Below are 19,807 nucleotides of genomic sequence, written 5' to 3' on the forward strand. Positions count from 1 at the left end.
TGAGGTTTCCATTATGGCTGTGACTGTGCATGTTAACAGAGCATTCTGCTAATAAATGCTCATCTTTTATTGCCATTAGCACACATAAGCTGACCACACTGGTCGCATCATATGGTTAGCACCATGCAGGGTGGGGAAGGGGTTGCACTGAAGGAGCAGACATAAACAAACATGGCCTAAGGTGAATAAAATGTTATGACTCCTTTGCGCCCAAAAAAGTTAAATGGGTCTGTACTGTACTCTGTCTTCAGTGGAGTAGTAAACAAAAAAAAATGGGTCCGTTCTGTACTCTGGCTTTAGTGGATGTGTACATAATCTAATAGTGTAGGTTAGTAATGGTATTAGGTGGAAAGCTACCCCGAGCTTTGGGGCACAACTCTGTAACTATGATAAAATATTTTAACAAATTTGGCTTTATTTATTAATTGAGTGAAGAGAAACAACACATATATCAAAACTTAATCTGTTATCATTCAAAATTATTAGATTGTATCTTTTTGAAGTAGCATTTTTTTATTTAATGTTTAAATACCACAGATAATCAGTATGTGATGTTCTACAAATGTACTGAGGTGTTTGATATCTATTTTCACTTAAAATGACAATAGCAGATACATTTTATGTTTCTAATTTTTTTCTAACTCCTGAGTTTGGAAAAAAAAAAGCAGTAACTGTAATAAACTCTTTGTCAATGGCCTTTTTATTGTGTAAGTTCATCATCAAACATATTCAGTAAAACTTTTTATTTTAGAATCAGAATCATGTTTTTTTCCAAGTATCAGAGGTTGCATGTACATGGAATTTGTCATGGTGTGCTGAAGCAATAAAAAATCTAAAAAGCTGTACGGAAAAGGAAAAATAAAATATTGAAGTAAAAAATAAAGATAAAGAGAGTAACTATAAAAATTGGGTATGTAAAATTAGGCAGTGCAAATGATATTATTTTTTAATTCCCAAAAAAACATCCAATATGTAGGGTTGCAATAATGCGTTAATGCGTTCAGAATCAGTACCTCTCTCGCTCAGACATACCAAGACTTATTAACTGAAAGCCATGTTCTGTTAATTGTTATAACCAATGACATACTGTACTATTTAAAAGCCATACAAACAGTCACTAACTGGGACTCAATTTTAATTATTTATATAATAATAAATAAGTTAAGTAGAATTCAATTAATTTTAATTCTAGTAGTAAGAAGTGAACAAGAACAAAGAGATCACTGATAAATATTTTTCAGGTTGCTCATGACTAAAACATCATAATTTTTACATTTGTAAGAATTTGTAAGTTATAGCTGTTACATGAATTAAAAGATAATTAAGTATATTTTTAAATAGTTTTTTTTATAAATATGTATTTGGGCTCAGATCTGGGATAAATTGTTAGTCCTAATAACACCCTTGCTAACAAGAGATCTGTCAAATTAGTGGATTCAATTTAACACAATTAAATTTTTTTTTTTGTCAGAAAAACAGCCCAATATGATCCTCCACGCCGACTTAGATCAAAAGGTGCAGGCTATCTGTTGGGTTCTCAAATAATGAAGTAGATTTATTCTTAGGTAAAGGAGCAGATCTGGAGGGAACATGGATATAGAATGTTTGGTGAACTGGGATATTTGTATGCTGTCGTCCCCTTACATTCACACGTTCACTCTGGTTTGTTGATGGTGGTGTGGTGGGTCGTCTCTTATCCCAGAGATCCCTCATGTCGGTGTTACCTTCAGGTTCTCCCTTTTAGCTATGCTGCAATAGTCTTGCCGGAGTCCAAACTGCACAGTGATATTAACTTTCATACAACAATAAGAACACTTAATAATCCATATCCTTCTCTTCCTGTCACCCTCTTCTCTCTCTCTCTCTCTCTCTCTCTCTCTCTCACTCTCTCTTTCTCTCTCAGTCGAGTTAAACATGCTCCTGAGGCTCCAGTGACCACTGTTCCTGCCCCTCTCCCCTCCGTAGATCTTCCCACTTCTTCCAGGCCTGCCTCTGGATAGTGTTCTCTTCGACTGGAGGCCACTTTGTGCAGCTCGGGACGGTTTCTCATCAACGCCTTGGGTGGTTCCATGAAATTCCGGAGTAAGAACGGGCGCTTTGAGGGTGAATTGGACTGTAGTTAATGTTAACAGTCTGCTACATTGACTCAGGATTACTTTTCGCTTCTGATCATTATCAGTGTAAAGCTGCTTTGACACAATGTTCATTGTTAAATAAAAATGAATTGAATTGAATTGAGTGTAGGGTTGCAATAATGTCACCCATAAAAATAATTACATTTATGTTATTAGTTAATTGATGCATTTATTTAAGCAATGTATTAGAAAACATAGTATACCACAAAGAAATGTCACGCTTGAGCAGGATTTTGTGTTAAAATTTGGTTTTATAGATGAGTCGTAATTGAGGGAAGCATTGGTTTGGGTTGTTGGGCAATTGGGCAGAATATTGATCAGAATGTCACAAAGCTCTGCTTTCCTCACATGCACTGGGTTGATTATATTAAAAAGATTTAGAGGCAATGCACTATTGAATGCTGAGTAAAAGTAATTTTATTAATGGTTATAGTGACACATCACATTTGTATTTCATTTTTTTTATTTAATATTTAAATTTCACAAACCCAGGCACAGACAGTTACAGATAAAATATTTAGTCAATTGCTAGTAATTTCTAAAAAAGTCCTAGTATGCATTTCTTTTTAGATATTAAACTGTGTGCTGGCATATTCATTGACCTTAAATGGCATGATATTTCCAGACATATGTGTTTCTTCCCAAAATAATTACTAAAGTTGGAGGGACACAATTGAATAGGATGTCTTTGGATCTAATAGCATTAAATTTTCCCTTTAAAATAAGCAGGAGACCTGAACATGCACAAGCAAGCTTTTTGAAGATATGGTTTATAAGGGTTGGAGTGGGAGATCATGAGTGGCCTGCTCAAACCTTTAGGATTAACTGAAATGCTGACTGTATCCCAGGCCCCTGACCCAAAATTTAGTAAAACATCTTTCCAGAAGACTGAAGGTTATTATTACAGCAACTGGGGATCAAATGTGGATTGAGATGTCCATAAAACACATATGAACCATATTGTCAGCCTTCCAAAAACTTTTGTCTATATAGTATATACATATATTCTGTTTTTCTGCTGAATGAGACTGAATGCTGAATGAGTACAGTGAATGACCTTGACCATGAACAATGACTTTTTAATTGTCCAATCAGGACAATTAGTTAATAGGCACACAGTATATAAGTGGTGGACGAAGTACACAATCCATGTACTTGAGTTAAAGTAGAGATACACTTACTTGAGTAAAAGCACAAAAGTACAGAAGCTCTGTGTTCTGCACAGTAACTGTGCTTAAAAGATATTCATAAATAGTCAAAAAGTCCTCATTAAAATTTCACACTTAAAATACACAAAAGTCAAATGTATTTGTTTAATAAGATTTTTTTGGTTACTGGCTGCTATGGGGAGAAGTATCATACATTTTTCCCTTTTAAAATGACCAGTTTGCTTGCAATTGTCTATGCATTGGGATACTGAAGTGACAGCCTACAGCAGCAGACCAACCATTCATCTACTCTTACTTGTCAATGTATGTGTGTATTATGTAACCTCTAATTGACACCAGTCATTGTAAAAGGTCCATCACATAACTTCATAATGTTGCGCAGAGAAAAAGGTGATTATAAGTCCTAATTGTACAAATACGGGGTAAGCAAACAAAGTGTCTCACAGCATTAAAATGAAAACACAGAAAGTTTAATAACCCAAGCAGCATTCCTGTGTGCAAGACATTCTAATAAATAACACCTAGTTAGTGAAATATGTAAAACAGTCAGGTTAGGCACATAGTTTCATTGATTTCTGAAGAGTGACTGTTTCCTCTCTCAGTCAGGCTAGGTAAAAGAAACCCACTTACCCCAAGCCTGCTGTGCACTCACACTACACAGTGCAGGATTAATTAGGATGAGCTCAGTGCTGAGGATGACAGACGGTTTCTGGTAACAAGCAGACAGAATATAGAAAAATAGCTTTAAAATAATATACAGGGTGTTAAAAGACAGAATGTTCTCTTGATTCATGGAAACACTATTTCTAGTTCAGCTTTTATAATGTTAGATGAACATTTTTGTAAGAGACAAGAGAGGTACAGTATATGTCTTGAGAATTTAATAATTTTAAATATTTAATTTTTACGCTTTAACTACAGTTTAAACTGTGGCAAAAAAAAAAAAAAAACCTCCCTGAGATGGAATAAGGAAGGAAACCCATACTCATCTATGTGGCACTGAATGTCCATTCATTATAGTTCCATCATTGTTGAGGTGTGCTGTTCAGTTACGGGCACTTATATTCTATTTATGCAGTTTTTCTCAGCTAGATGCTTGCTACAATAATGTTGTTTATTGTACAGCCGCCTTCGACTGCTGCCCAATCCTCTCAGCACCGGTCCCTTACGGTCCCTCCTGCAGGTGGTGAGCCCACGGGAAGGCTATAGTAATATTATGTACTTATAATAACTATACTATAATAATTAAATAAAATCACTTCATTTGAACATGTTTCATTAAATGCAACACATGCAAACAATTAAAACATTTAAAAGCACAATTTATGTTTATATAAATGCAGTGGCGGGCCGTGCATTTGGTACCTGGGTCTTCAGTGGGGACTTACTCGACTTAATACCACCACTATCACGTGGCAAATATAGAATCCATCAAAACTATACAAAAAAAAAAACATTTTACTAAAGGAACCACAGAGAAGCCCAGTTAAGACAACTCTAAACCTCTACACTACCGCCACTGTGCCAAGTACATCATCTGGAGCAGTTCAGAATCAATATTTGTCTAATAACATGATGAACATTTTTTAAATATTTTTATTGACAAAAACTTTTAAAAAATGTAAATAAAATACAACCTACTTACAAGAGATGCATACTCATAACTTGCACCGCTCCTCAGAGGCTGTAAGCCAGTGGTACCACTCGTATTCACTGGTCTGAACGTGGCGAACAAACCCTCTTCCGGGCTGTGACAAGATAGCTTCGGGGTTGGCCGACCTCTTCACAAGATGTTTAGCTTTTCTTGAAAATTTATTTTTAAGTATGTCTGGGACCAAATAAATTTCTCTTCCTGTAGGCATAAAAAAGTCTAAGTCGGATGTATTAATTTGGGCAGAGCGCTACAGACATGTTTTGCCAGTCGAACTTGGCTGTAACAGTTTCCCTTTGACCAACTAATCAGAGGACACAAAAATGAGCCAGCCAGAATTCTCACAAGGTCAGGGAAATATGATCATATAACCCCAATCTTATCTGCCCTACACTGGCTACCTGTTAAGTTATGAATCGACTACAAACTACTGCTTCTTACTTACAAAACACTAAATGGTTTAGCTCCCATGTATCTATCCAGTCTTCTAACATGCTACAATCCGTCACGCTCCTTGAGATGTCAAAACTCTGGACTTCTAGTAGAATAGCAAAGTCCACTAAAGGCGGTAAAACATTCTCACATTTAGCTTCTTTGAATAGTTTTCCTGACAGTGTTCGGGGCTCAGACACACTCTCCCAGTTTAAGTGAAGATTAAAAACGTATCTTTTTAACAAGGCCTACACATAACATATGTCACATATCATAAACTTGTGTTCCAGTACATCTGATCAAATGCACATCATCAACTTGTGCTGTTAATATCATGAACAGCAGCTACGCTAATTCCTCACCACTACTTCTCTTTCTCTCCCCATCCTGAGGCATCCTGAAGTTGCTCCAGCCCCAGTCACGTCCCACCTCATGAAGATTGTGGACCTTTAAAGAAGTAGATGCCAAACTCCCCGTACCATTTAGAGATGTACCAGTGCCAAATGGATCCCACTTCATGTGTGGAATTTTGACATTGGACCTCCTGGAGTGTTTAAAGGCTCTGGCATGGAGAAGTTGATGTTGGATCTGTGATGATCACAAATGTTGAGCTATTTTATGAGTTGCTTAGTAGCTCCTAGTTTTATAACCACAATGACTGTATAAGACTGTAGAAAGAACACTACTTATAATCTTACATTCCAGTGCTCATGTTAGTTTTCATTCTCCAGTGTTCTGTATATAATCAAACTCTTAATGTCACCCAAATGAGGATGGGTTCCCCTTTTGAGTCTGGTTTCTCTCAAGGTTTCTTCCTCATGACATCTAAGGGAGTTTTCCCTTGCCACAGTCGCCAAGGCTTGCTCATCATGGATAAATGCACACCATTCACCTTAACTGTTGATTTCTGTAAAGCTGCTTTGAGACAATGTCTGTTGTAAAAAGTGCTATAGAAATAAACTTGACTTGACTTGACTTGACTTGACACAAAAATGCTGATGCTATTCTGGGCTAGCTAGCTGGCCCTGTGAGGCGAATTTGAAATCTGATTGGTTAAAGAAAAATAGCTATTTCTTAAGGAGACTATGGTAAAAAGCCAGCAGTACATAACTTAAATGGCCTGAGCAGATTAGATTGACATGGCAGCACATAGAGGCTGAAAACTGATTAGACAAAAAATCTAACATCCACATACACGTACTGAAAGCAGTGCAGCCTAGAGAAACGGTACGAAATGAAGAGAATAAACTGTTGGGAATAAATTAATACAATTTCATGGAACAAATATTAGAATTTAGGTTGTAAATGTAGGTCAGTGCTTCTGATAGTGTTAAGGCCAGCAGAGAAGGCTTTGCTGGGCCTGACCGCCCGCCACTGTATAAATGTATTTTCAGTATATACATTACACCTGCTTTCCGTATTTGTAGGTGTTGACCTACATTTTCAAAAACTGGATGTCTGTTAAACAGGTAGGTTTTTGACTAAGATTGACTACCTCTGCATATTTTGTACGCTCGCACACACACACACACACACACACACACACACACACACATACAATGGAAATAACATAAGCCCAATCTACGTCTGCATGATTTTGCACATGCATATTTTGATGTTTACAATATCCTGATTGTATAATATACACTTTTTACATGCACACCCTTTTGCTTCTTGCATTTGCACTGTCTTGTGCTTTTTTTCATTTTATTTTTATAATTTGTTATTATAGGCTGCGGGGAGAATTTTAATAAAATAATTGAATGGTGTAACAGACTATTACAAGACCACTTGTAATAGAAGAATGCAAGACAAAAACATTTACATCCAATAGAGTAAGTATGTAAAAAACTAATGAAATATTGCACATCTGCATTTAAACATACATTTAAATATAAATGTATAAAAGTATACCACTATTACAGGCTCTGCTGACTATCTGTGAAACCAAACACTCCAACAGAAGCATAGTGTATTTTCCATACAAAATACACACACACAAACACACACACACACCTGCAGCCACCTACTGACACGCAGACCAGTTGAACTCTCACGCAATCGCTCCTGACAGTGCACTTCTAAAGCTTATTTTTCTGATGCAGGTACCTTAGGTGTTTCATAGGTGTGCATGCCATGATCTATAGCATATTGGGCTATTAATTAAACATTTCAAACAAAATAATCATAAATGAGATTATTGCACTTCCATTGCAAAAATCTAATGATTAGATTAAGGGCACTGTTAGTAATTACTGTATCCTTTGGTATATAATAAATAATTATTCATAATAATAATAATAATCATTACATAATAGCAATACTACAATTACATCCAAGCATTCATGTGGGGTGCTCAACAGTATTGGGCAATAACGCGTTACTAGAACTGTAACGCAGTTACTTTTAACAGTAACTAATACTGTAACGCATTACTTTTTAAATAAAGTAACTCCGTTAAAATTACCGTATGGTGCGGTGTCCATAAATTTTTTTAACGAATTAATTTTGGCTGAAGTGTAGCCTACAGTCTAACCTGTTTACAGCAGCGACTCATTGTAGGATTAATGGATGAACCACTGTAAACATGAAGAAGACGCACTGTGGGCGAGTCAAGGCGAGAGCAAAACGAGTTTCTCAAAGTGGAAATATGCTTATTATTTCACTTTAGTTGAGCATAAAGACAAAAACTTTTTAGTCAAATGTAAGCTGTGTCTTTCTGGTTCGAAGGTGGTATCTACTGCGATAAACAGCAACAGCAATCTGTCGAAGCACCTCTAGAAACTCTACGCCTCAACGAAGCTAAAAGCTAACCCGGTGTTATGTTGTACATTGTTGATAGTTTTCATACTTAAGCTGTGAAAGGAAAAATTTTAAGGGCTCAACACAACAGCTTTTATGATGCAGAAGCCACTTTAGTTTTTGATTCTGAATATATTATTCAGCTTGTTTTGTTATTTATTTCAGAAATCCTTGTGATATATTCAGTTTGTGCTGGTCTGACTTAAATAAAATAGTGTTTAAAAATTACTTTGTGTTTAAGTCAGTTTTGTGTTTGTATAGACCATAACGCATAAAAGGGCATTAATGGGAACATTAAAGATTGTTCTTTAAAAAAGTAACTAAAAAGTTACTTTTAACAGTAACGCATTACGTTTTGATGTAAGTAATCAACAAAGTAATTGAGTTACTTTTTGAATGAAGTAACTAGTAACTGTAACTAGTTATGATTTCTTAGTAACTAGCACAGACTGAACCCGAAGTGTGGCAGCCTCTAATACAACACTTTGTATACTTTATGTGGTTCACACCTTTTCTGTATTTTTTGTATTTTCTAGTATTTTCATTTCATGTCCATAGAATCCATTGCTGTTAATCATCATTATAAAGTGCAAATTGTTGTCCTATTTATGGATCTAACTGTATATGTTATAATCTTATCTTGAATTAAGACCTCATCTTACAGGTTTCTGCACTGTAACTCTCCTGCAAAGGTTTATGCTCATATAACCAAAGCAATTATAAACTTCTTACACCTTTTTCATGTTTTAGTAAACTGCAGTTGAGAATCAAAATTCATCAGTGAGTCATGTACATTTTGTTTCAGGAAATGCCATTAGCATTCACACTCAAACCACCAATGAGATAGCGGGATTCTCAATAAATATAGCCACTTGTGTAGGCTATCTCAGTTACACATCAGGTGCTGCATATAAAAGTGACAGCAAATGTCGCAACACACAGAGGTGTCATTGTCTTAGTCATTCTTTTGCACCTGATAGAAAGTTGTGAGAACAAGCTCAGAGATGTCACACTGTAGCTAATTGGCATTCGTGTTAAAATAAGCAGGGCATTATTTATAAAACAGGTGTAGTCATGTCATAGCACCTTTTTTTTTTTTGCTGGAAATAGTTTTTTTGTTTTCTAAAGAAGAGGAGATTTATTGATTTAACAGCTAGTGGGTGGAGGATAAATATTTTGTGGTAAAAACCCATACGTGTATGTATTGTAAAGAGATAAAGAGGTTATAATTGTGTACTGTATATTTTTATAGTTTTTTACAGTTTTTATACAGTTTTTTTTTTTTATACCTATAATTTTGTTCATTATAAATGTATACCTAATGAGCAAGCCAGTGATGACTATGGCAAGGAAAAACTCCCTGAAATGTCAAGGAAAAACCTTGAGGGAAACTAAACAGAAATGTATATTCAATGAGCCCGAATGTATTATGTTTTTTATATATTGTTTTTGTGTTGGCCTGACTGGAGAGCTGAGTTTAAATGTGAGATCTTGGAGGAGGTCAAGGGACAAATTCAAGAGCTGACTCAGGAAGTGATGAGGGATCTGAGGCCTTCTACACTTGAAACTCCTATGAGTCATGTATCGTCACAGCACCAGAATCTCCCTGTCCCCAGAAGGAGAGATCAGTCAACAAACAGGTGGTGGTTGAACTATTTGCCAGGTCTTCCAGCAGCCAGGCCATATAGCTTGAAATTGTAAAGAGGATTCGGGGCCTAGACGAGCTTTAAACTAGATTGTCCTGCTGTAGAGGTCCAAACTGCAGGGCAACAGACTTTAACTAATAATCCAGAGACCACACACTTCTTTTTTGCTAAATGGTGGATGTTTTGGTTTAGAATATTCCCTGTAAAGGCTTGTTAGATACAGGATCACAAGTAACTTTAATGCAGCAGAGTATGCTCAACAAAAGGTTTGCTACCCATAAATAGGGTCACACGCCCTATTGACTCTGAGAGCTGCAAATGGCCTGGAAATTCCCTATGTCGGGTATGCAGTATTGGACTTTGAAATGGCAGGCATCCAACTTTCTGAGAGAGGTGTCGTTATTGCAAAATATAATTTTTTCCACTAATCCTTTAATTGTTGGAATGAATGTGATTTCCTCATGTTGGACTGTTTTGTTTCAGGGCACAATTATGTTGTTCTCTTTTCAAAGCCCTACAGAACAGCGAGTGTGGAAACAGGCTATGGCAACTTGTGAATGTATTGCTGCTCGCACCCAGGATGATGGGTTCCTAGGTTGTGTGGCCCATCAATCGTCACAAGATATGAATCCCACCTCAAAGTGAGATTATTGTGTGGGAGCGTGCCCGAATGGGTTTGCAGAATTTTAACTATTGTGGCTTAATGGAACCCCTGGATGAGTTATATGGAGTGGCTGCTGTACGGACCGTGGCCTTAGTTAAAGAAAACAAAAGTAAACTAACATTTAATTACTTGAACAAATAAACATTGTCAAACTATCAGAATTAATATAAATACACAATTAATAATGTCTACATAATCAACATATTTATGTAGTAATAATAAACCGAATAAGCTAAGCAATAAAAGCTGTCTTAAACCAAATATAAATTGTATGTGCTTTCTTAACATCCCGTTCCACTTTTAGTCCCCATTTGCTGTTATAATAACCTCTATAGTCTTCTAAACACAATCAGTGTTTTAATTTGTCCCAAAGGTGTGCAGTAGGGTTGATGTTTGAGCTCTGGAGCGGGCCACTTAATATTTTTCACTCCAACTCATGTAATCCATAATCTTCTCTGAGCTCACTATTTGTACAGGAGCAATGCAATGCTGAAACAGGTTCCTAGTCAGAGTAAAGGGAAATTTAATACTACCACACAAAGACAATTATGTCCTGCCAACTTTGTTGTAACAGTTTGGGGATGAACCACATGAAAAAGCTTATATATTATAAATTCTTCCCAATACTTAAATTGTATATAGTGAATATCTAGTGTTTATTTAAAATTCAGCCATGATTAAAATCAAGTCCATGACAACCATTATGAAACATTCCTTAATTATCTGGGTGTCAAATTATATGCACCATACAGCTAATTACGGCACGGATACACCAGGCATCAAAAACCGAGAGTAAAACAGATTGTCTTTATTTGGTCTAAACATGCAAAACTGAAAAAAAGCTGGAGATGAGACTGTAGCAGATGGCAAACTTAACTGAGTGCTCCCTTAGAATCGTAGCCAGGAGCATGGAACCACAGGGAACAAGAGAGGTAGGAAGTCTGGGTGATCTATGGTCGTAAATGGTTGATCGGACCGTGAGTAAAAGGGAATAGGGACCTTATAAAGGGGACGGGTAAATGGAGGACAGGTGTAGGTGATGTGTAGGAGGAGGACAGGTGTAGGTGATTGTGTTGAGTAAAGGAGGGAGATGGCTGGTGACTCCCTGATATTAATTAGCTGTATGGTACATATAATAGACACCCACTGATTTACTTAACATTTGAAAAAATATTTTGTATTTAATTTCACCTTACTTCTCCAGGGCCCCCAGGACTATCCTATCCTTATCCCCTTTGCATGTTATATCTTTGTCTGTCTGGCTCCTTGGTTTTATGAATGTGTGTGTGTGTGTGTGTGTGTGTGTGTGTGTGTGTGTGTGTGTGGGTGTTCATGTCGCTTTGAAAATAAGAGTGGTGTTTGTCACAAATGTCCTTTAGGGTACAATGCTTTTTCTTGCATTGTGCACAGTTCATGCTTTTATTATGTTTGTTTTTACTTTCCTGTCTTGTCTCTGCTCCTGTTTCATCATTTGAGTGTCTCTTGACTGTTTTCATCTTTTTTTAATTTACCTTCTGATTAGTAATTCTATTTACACCCTCCTGTGTGATAATTTCTTTATGAATTCTCATTGTGCGTATTATACAGTGTATTGTTTTATTATGGTATTATGGTATTTGTTCCTGTATTTCATTTTGTGCTTATTAAATAATAATAACCACTGCTACAAGGTTTGAAGATTATCCTTCTTTATTCCCACCATGCAGTGTTACCTGGATTGGCTCTGGATACTCTGAGACCCTGAACAGAACAAAACTGAGTGTTTATCTAAATTTTTAAGTGCTGTTTTAATATACATATACAACCCAGCCATTAGGGTTGCACAAGCTAATGCACCCTTAGTGCTGGTTCCAAGCCCGGAAAAATGGGAGAGGTTGCATCACAAAACTTAATTCCACACCGGATCGGTTTGTGGCTTGGTTTACCAACGACCGCCACAGGTATTGTTAGCCAAGAGCGTGGGAATTGGGATACTGTTAGCCAAAGGAGGAAAAGGAGAAGGGGAAAACATCTACAAAGACAGCAGGGAAAGAAGATATGTGGGATAGTGAAGGTTAGGATTAGTTCTTTAAATGCTGGTACTATGACTGGTAAAAAGAGAGAGTTTGCTGATATGATAGAGAGAAGAAAGGTAGACATGTGTATTCAAGATACCAAGGGAAAAGGGAGTAAGGCCAGAAACATTTGAGGTGGGTTTAAACTGTTCTATCATGGTGTGGATGGAAAGAGAAATGTTGTAGGGTTGATCCGGCAGAAAAAGTACAGTAAGAGTATGAGATGAAGAGAGTTTCTGATGGACATGAATCTGGAAGTTGAAGTGGTAATGATAAATGTTAGCAGTCACATCAGGGCCTATGCTTCTCAAGTTGGTTGTGAGATAGAATCTGGAGTGAGTTGGATGAAGTGGTGGAGGGTGTACCTTAGAATGAAAGATTGATTGGGGCAGACTTTAATTGGCATGTTGGTAAAGAAAACAGAGGTGATGAGGAGGTGATAGGTGTGTATGGTCTTAAGGAGAGGAATGTGTAAGGGCAGATGTTGGTAGATTTTGTGAAAGGATAGGGTGACGTACAGCATAAGAGTGGAGGAAGGTGCACATAGGTGGACTACATTTTATGCAGGAGATGCAACCTTAAAGAGTTTGGAGACTGTAAGGTGTTGGCAGGGGACAGTGTAGCTAGACAGTATCGGATGGTGGTCTTAGGATGGCTCTGACCACATTGTGAAGAAGTAGAAGAGGAGAGTAAGGACTGAAAAAAAATTAAATGGTGGAAACTGAAGGTGGAAGACTGCAGTGTGAGATTCAGAGAAGAGGTCAGACAGGGGTTTGGTGGTGGTGAAGAGGTGCTGGATGATTGGGCAACTACTGCAGAAGTGATAAGTGAGACCGCTAGCAAGGTACTTGGTGTGAGATCTGGAAAGAGAAAGGAAGACAAAGAGATGTGGTGGAGGAATGAGAAAGTGCAGGAAAGCATAAGGAGAAAGAAGTTGGCGAAACAGAATTGGGATCGGCAGAGAGATGAGAAAAGTAGGTAAAAGAAAAAGTTGATGTGGCAGCAGGTGAAAAGGATGTTGTTAAAGCAAAGGAAAATGCATATAAATAGCTGTATGAGAAATTGGACACTAAGGAAGGAGAAAAGGATTTGTGCTGATTGGTCAGGCAGAGGGATTGAGCTGGAAAGGATGTGCTGGAAGTTAGAGCAATAAAGGATGCAGATGCAAATGTGTTGACTAGTGAGGACTGTGTTGAAAAGGTAAAGGGAGTATTATAAGAGATAAGAGAGAGAGAATGGTGTATGATGTGGAGAAGGTGAAGCAAGAAGTGCATAGGATTATTAAGGAGAGGGAGGAGCAACATTCTTTACAAGGCGAAAAGAGGAGAGTGACTTTTTCTGCAAGACCAAAGCTAGGAGCAGGATCCTCCATGCAACAGAGGAGAGGAATGACATATACAGCAAAGTAAGTGGGAGGAGTGCCATTCTCAGCAGAGCAAGAAGATAGGTCCTCTGCTAAGCAGCATGGCAGCGTGATTTCCAGCAAAGTGTAAGGAGTTGTTTAGATGCAAACAGAAGAAGTCAAGTCAAGTAAATAAGCTTTTATTGTCATTTCAACCGTGTATAGCTGACGCAGTTTCTCCAGAACCCTGGTGCTACATAAAACAACATGGAACTACGTCACAGCACACAACATAGAGCTACATTCAGAACACAGAGCTAAGGACTAAAGTAAGTTGCCTCAGCCACATAAAGTGCATCAAGTACAACCTAGTGCAAACAGTGCAGACAAAAGACAACACAAGACAGAGTAAGACAGATACACAAAAAAGCACCACCAGTAAACTTGTGTTGTACCCCTGTGTAATGTTTTATACAGTACAATGTGCAAAAAGAGACCTGTAAGCAAGAGTGAACTTGTAAAAACATAGACACAAAATGTTGTGCAAAACAGCAACATCAGCAATTAATAGCTGTGCAAAACAGCATGTAAACAGTTATAATAGTTATAATATAATATAATAATATAATAGTTTTAATAAATGTTCTCCCACACCATTCTGCTGCTGCACTCCCTTTACTGGCTTCCAGTAGGTGCACGTATCAGATTCAAAACACTGATGCTTGCCTACAAGGCAAAAAAAGGGCCAGCACCATCTTACCTCAGAGACCTCATTACACCTCGCAGTGCACCACGCTCTCTGAGATCCTCCAGCACTGCACAACTGGTACCACCTTCTCTCAGATTGAGAGGTACTTTAAGGCTCTTCTCTGTTCTTGACCCGAGGTATTGGAATGAACTTCCCCTAGATGTCTGTACAGCGGAGTCCCTGGCTATCTTTAAGCGATGGTTGAAGACCTACCTCTTCCTGAAACACTTAAATTAGCACTTTCCAACTTTGCTTGTAGAAATCAAGAGTTAAAATTGGATTTTATAAGGTGAAGACCTCATCTGTTTTTTGCTTTGACCAAGAATTGCAAGGATGTAAAACATTTGAGTCAATGACAAACGGTGTATGATCTATGGCCAAAAATGTCTGAAATTATTTTTTTGGAATGTAGCGCCAATTGGATTGATATCCCTCCCCAAATTGAGCTTTAGCATCTGGCCAATTTCATGTTTTTAGGCCTTAAAGTTTGGTCTACACAATCATTTTTAGGGGGAGGAATATTAATAATAATAATAATAATAATAATAATAATAATAATAATAACAAAAATTCACACAATTACAGTAGGGTTTCTGCACTAAGAGTTTAAACCCCTAATAATAATAATAATACAGGTAGTCGTCGACTTACGACCTATGCAACTTTCGACCACAATCGCTAGCCACGGTGTACGACAGTGCATTCCAGCTTCCAGCATAATTTCACAGTGCTGTACATATAGCCTACTCTACTTATGACAAAATCGTGTTACGACTGTCCTACGCCGCGGCTACGCTGCTAGCCGCGGCGTACGACAGTCGTAACACGATTTGGTCATAAGTAGAGTAGGTACCAGCTTCCGGCATCATTTCACAGTACTGTACATATAGCCTACTCTACTTACTACCAAACCGGTCTGTCGGTCCCACTCGTGGTCGTAAGTCGATGACTACCTGTAGTAGGTTATTATACTAAAGACATTTCAATATGTTTAAGCTGTTACTTATTTAGGTTTTGGGCTCAAAGACCCTTTATTATTAAAATATAATGTTAAAAGTTTCAGCTGCTAAACTTCTTATTAATTAGATGGTTATAATAATAATAATCTTTATTATATATAGTGCTTTTAAAAATAGCATCTCAAAGCGCTTTTCCAGCATAAAATATTTTTTTAATAAAGATAAAAAAATAAAATAAATAATAATAGTAATTATAATAAAATGAATAAAATAAAATAATGAGAAAAATAAAATAAGTAAATAAACATCATAAAATACACAAAATTAAAAAACACATAAAAGCCTTCAGCGTCTGTCAGGGTTTCCCCTGCCACGCCCCCTCGGTAGCAGTCACGCTGCCTCTGCTATGCCGCGCTGGCTTGATCCCCGACAGCTGTGGCTCGTTAAGGAATAGACTATATAAACTTACGTTCTCGATTCACAGGCTGTCGGTTCTTGAATGTCATGCTGGTGATTCCCGTGGCTGCTCGACCGCCAGCATTCTCCGCTGGTTCTGTCTCCGAACTCCGTTCTGTGTGGATTACACTTTGCCGTTGGAGTTGTACTTTTGTTTCCGGATTGTACTTTCGTTTTGGATTACTCGTCTCGAGCGGATATCTTTGTTTGTTTCTCTCCTCGGCGTGTGTGTGTTTTTGGTTTAACTGTTTCAATAAAGACTTTGATTGAGGTATTTCAGCCTCCGCATCGTCAGCCTGACAGAAGAACCGACCTAAACCGAAAGTGGATTCGCCCTATTGAGATTTCGACCGCGATGGATCGGTAGCTGAACCCGGCTTCGGATTCCCACCGAAAGCTCAGTGCCGCTCTTTGCAGCTCAGAACCACAGACGCCGGATCATGCGAGCACGGCTGCGCCACGCCCCCCAGTGAGTGCGAAGGGATTTCCGGCTCGTTTCTCCGGGGAGAGAAGTGAATTGGGAGGATTCCTGTGGAGCATCGGCGAGTATGTGGAGGAAAATGTTTTCCAGTTCCCCTCCGAACGAGCCAAGATCGCCTTTTGTATTTCTCCCCTGTCTGGTGACGCACTCTCCAAGGCCAGCGCCAAAAGAGGCGATTTTGGCTCATTTACCGACTTTATCGGGCTTCTCCTGGGGATGTTCGGGATGAAGGTGGCGGATCTCCACAACAGTCCCCTCGAGGATAAAGGTGCTCTATTCCAAGGTTCTTCAGAGCACGCGGCTCTGTTCCAACGTTCTTCAGAGCACGCGGCTCCGTTCCAAGATTCTCCCAGGTGCGCAGCTCTGTTCCAAGATTCTCCCAGGTGCGCGGCTCTGTCCCAAGGTTATTCAGAGCACGCGGCTCCTTTTCAGAGTTTGATGAGGCTGCGGCTTCATCCCAGGGTCTCTACAAGTGCGCTGCTGTGTTCCGGGGTTCTCGTGGGCGCACCGCCCCATCTCCGAGCGTCTACGAGCGTGCCATGGCATCTCAGAGTTCCCACGAGTGCACTGTGCCGCAACAGAACATCAACAAGCGCACCGCTCTGTTCCGAGGTTCCCATGGGTGTGCCGCTCCACCACAGTGTCTCCAGGAGCGTGCCTCCCCGCCACAGTGTCGTCACGAGAGCGCCGCCCCGCCACAGTGTCGTCACGAGAGCGCCGCGCCGCCACAGTGTCGTCATGAGAGCGGTGCCACCACAGTGTCGTCAGGAGAGCGCCGCGCTCATCTCCAGGTCAAGATCTCCAAATAACACTTCATGACTTTCTGCTCTCCCCTTCAGCCACTGCTCGTAACCTTGGGGTAACTATGGACAATGAACTGTCCTTCTTCCCACATGTTGCTAATGTTGCTCGTTCTTGTCGATTTCTTCTCTATAACATCCGAAGGATTCGACCATTTCTGTCCACACAGGCTGCCCAGGTGCTTGTTCAATCTCTTGTCATTTCAAGACTTGACTACTGCAACTCTTTGCTGGCAGGTCTTTTCCTGAACGCTATTCGTCCACTGCAAATGATCCAAAACGCAGCTGCACGACTTGTGTTCAATCAGCCCAAGTTCTCCCACACCACCCCACTGCTGCACTCCCTTCACTGGCTTCACGCTGTCTAAAATCCTCCAGTACTGCTCGACTGCACCGCCTTCTCTCAGAATGAGAGGTAAGTACACTTCAAGGCTCTTCTCTGTTCTGGCACCGAGGTGGTGGAATGAACTTCCCATAGATGTCCATACAGCAGAGTCCCTGACTATCTTCAAGCGATGACTGAAGACCTACCTCTTCCTGAAATACTTAAATTAGCACTTCCAAGCTTGTAGAATTCAAGGGTTATATTTATATTAAGTTTGTAATCTTGCGTACCAGTGTAGATTTATTCATTACTAGAGATGCAAAGCACTTTTGTACGTCGCTCTGGATAAGGGCATCTGCTAAATGCCGCAAATGTAAATGTAATGTCTCACCCCCAGCTCTCACAGAAGGCAACGTTTCACCCCCGGGCCCCACAGAAGGCGACGTCTCATCCCCAGCTCTCACATAAGGCGACATCTCGCCCCCAGCTCTTACAAAAGGTGAAGGCTCGCCCCCAAGTTCTCCTCAGGGCGAAGGCTCACCCCCAAGTCTCCCTAATGGTGAAGGTTTGCCTCCAAGTCTCCCTGATGGTGAAGGCTTACCTCCAAGCCTCTCTGATGGCAAAGGCTCACCTCCAGGTACCCCGCAGGATGACATCACGCCTCCTGGTTCTCCGCCGAGCGACGGCTCGCCTCCAAGTTCTCCACAGGATGACAGCTCGCCTCCGAGCATCACAGATGGTGTCGTCTTGCCTCCAGGTTCTCTGCAGGGCGACGTATCTCCTCCAGGCTCCCCGCAGGGCGACAGGTCGTCCCCAAGCTTCCCTGATGGTGACGGGCCGCCTCCAGGTTCCCTGATGGCGACGGGCCGCCTCCAGGATCCCTGATGGTGACAAGCCGCCTCCAGGTTCTTCGCAGGGAGACAGGCCGCTTTCAGGTTCCCTGCAGGGTGACGGCTCGCCTCCTGGTTCTCTGCCGAGTGACGGCTCGCCTCCAGGTACCCCGCAGAGCGACGGCTCGCTCCCAAGCTTCCTTGATGGCGACGGGCCGCTTTCAGGTTCCTTGCAAGGGTGACGGCTCGCCTCCTGGTTCTCTGCCGAGCGACGGCTCGCCTCCAGGTTTCCCGCAGGGCGACGGCTCGCTCCCAAGCTTCCTTGATAGCGACGGGCCACCTACAGGTTCTCCGCAGGTCGACGGGGCGCCTCCAGGTTCCCTGCAGGCCGACGGCTCGCCCCCAATCTTCCCTGATGGCGACGGGCCGCCTCCAGGTTCCCCGCAGGGTGACGGCTTGCTCCCAAGCTTCCCTGATGGTGACAGGCCGCCTCCGGGTTCTCCGCAGGTCGACGGGCTGCCTCAAGATTCCCCGCAGGGCGACGGCTCGCCCCCAATCTTCCCTGATGGCGACGGGCCACCTCCAGGTTCCCCGCAGAGCGAAGGGCCGCCTCCAGGTTCCTCACAGGGTGCCTCCAAGCACCTCGGATGCGGCATTGATCCTTCAGGTCCCTCAGAGGAAGACAAGGCACTCCAGGGTTTCTCCGAGGGTGTCGTCACGGCCCAATGCCCCGCCGAAAGTGCCACTATGTTCCTGGTCTCCGCTGTGGGCATCGCTTGGCCTCTGGACTCCGCCGGGGATGTCGCCGTTCAGTTCTGTTTCCCCGCCCTGGCGGTCGCTCTGCCTCTGATCTCCGCCAGGGAGATCTCTAAGGGTGTTGCTCCGTTCCGGATCTTCGTGCTTGGTGTCGTTCCATTTGTTATCTCCGCAGAGGACAGCTTCACCTTGGTCTCTTCCCGGTCTTCCCCTGTTCCACGGCAGGCTCACCGGGCTTCCTTTGACCCTGAGCGGTTAGCAAGGCCTTCCAGAAAGTGCCCTGGCCCGCCTGGCGTAGGTGGGTTTTGGGGCGTCGGGTGTCGCCCCTGGAGGGGGAGGTAATGTCAGGGTTTCCCCTGCCATGCCCCCTTGGTGGCTTTCCCCGCTGGTTCTGTCTCCGAACTCCATTCTGTGTGGATTACACTTTGCCGTTGGAGTTGTACTTTCGTTTCAAATTCTACTTTTGTTTTGGATTACTCGTCTCGAGCGGATATCTTTGTTTGTTTTTCTCCTCGGCGTGTGTTAGTGTTTTTGGTTGAACTGTTTCAATAAAGAAT

The 19,807-nt window shown here is 40.9% G+C and overlaps 1 long non-coding RNA gene across 1 annotated transcript in view; it reads left to right on the plus strand.

Moving 5' to 3' along the window:
* The window catches only part of LOC310739802, a 351,802-nt gene that overhangs the window by 97,114 nt on the left and 234,881 nt on the right, over positions 1–19,807 (plus strand). The gene's annotated exons all lie outside the window — the stretch shown is intronic.

The sequence above is a fragment of the Silurus aristotelis genome (assembly GCF_946808225.1).
Source record: "Silurus aristotelis genome assembly, chromosome: 17".
Lineage (NCBI taxonomy): Eukaryota > Metazoa > Chordata > Actinopteri > Siluriformes > Siluridae > Silurus > Silurus aristotelis.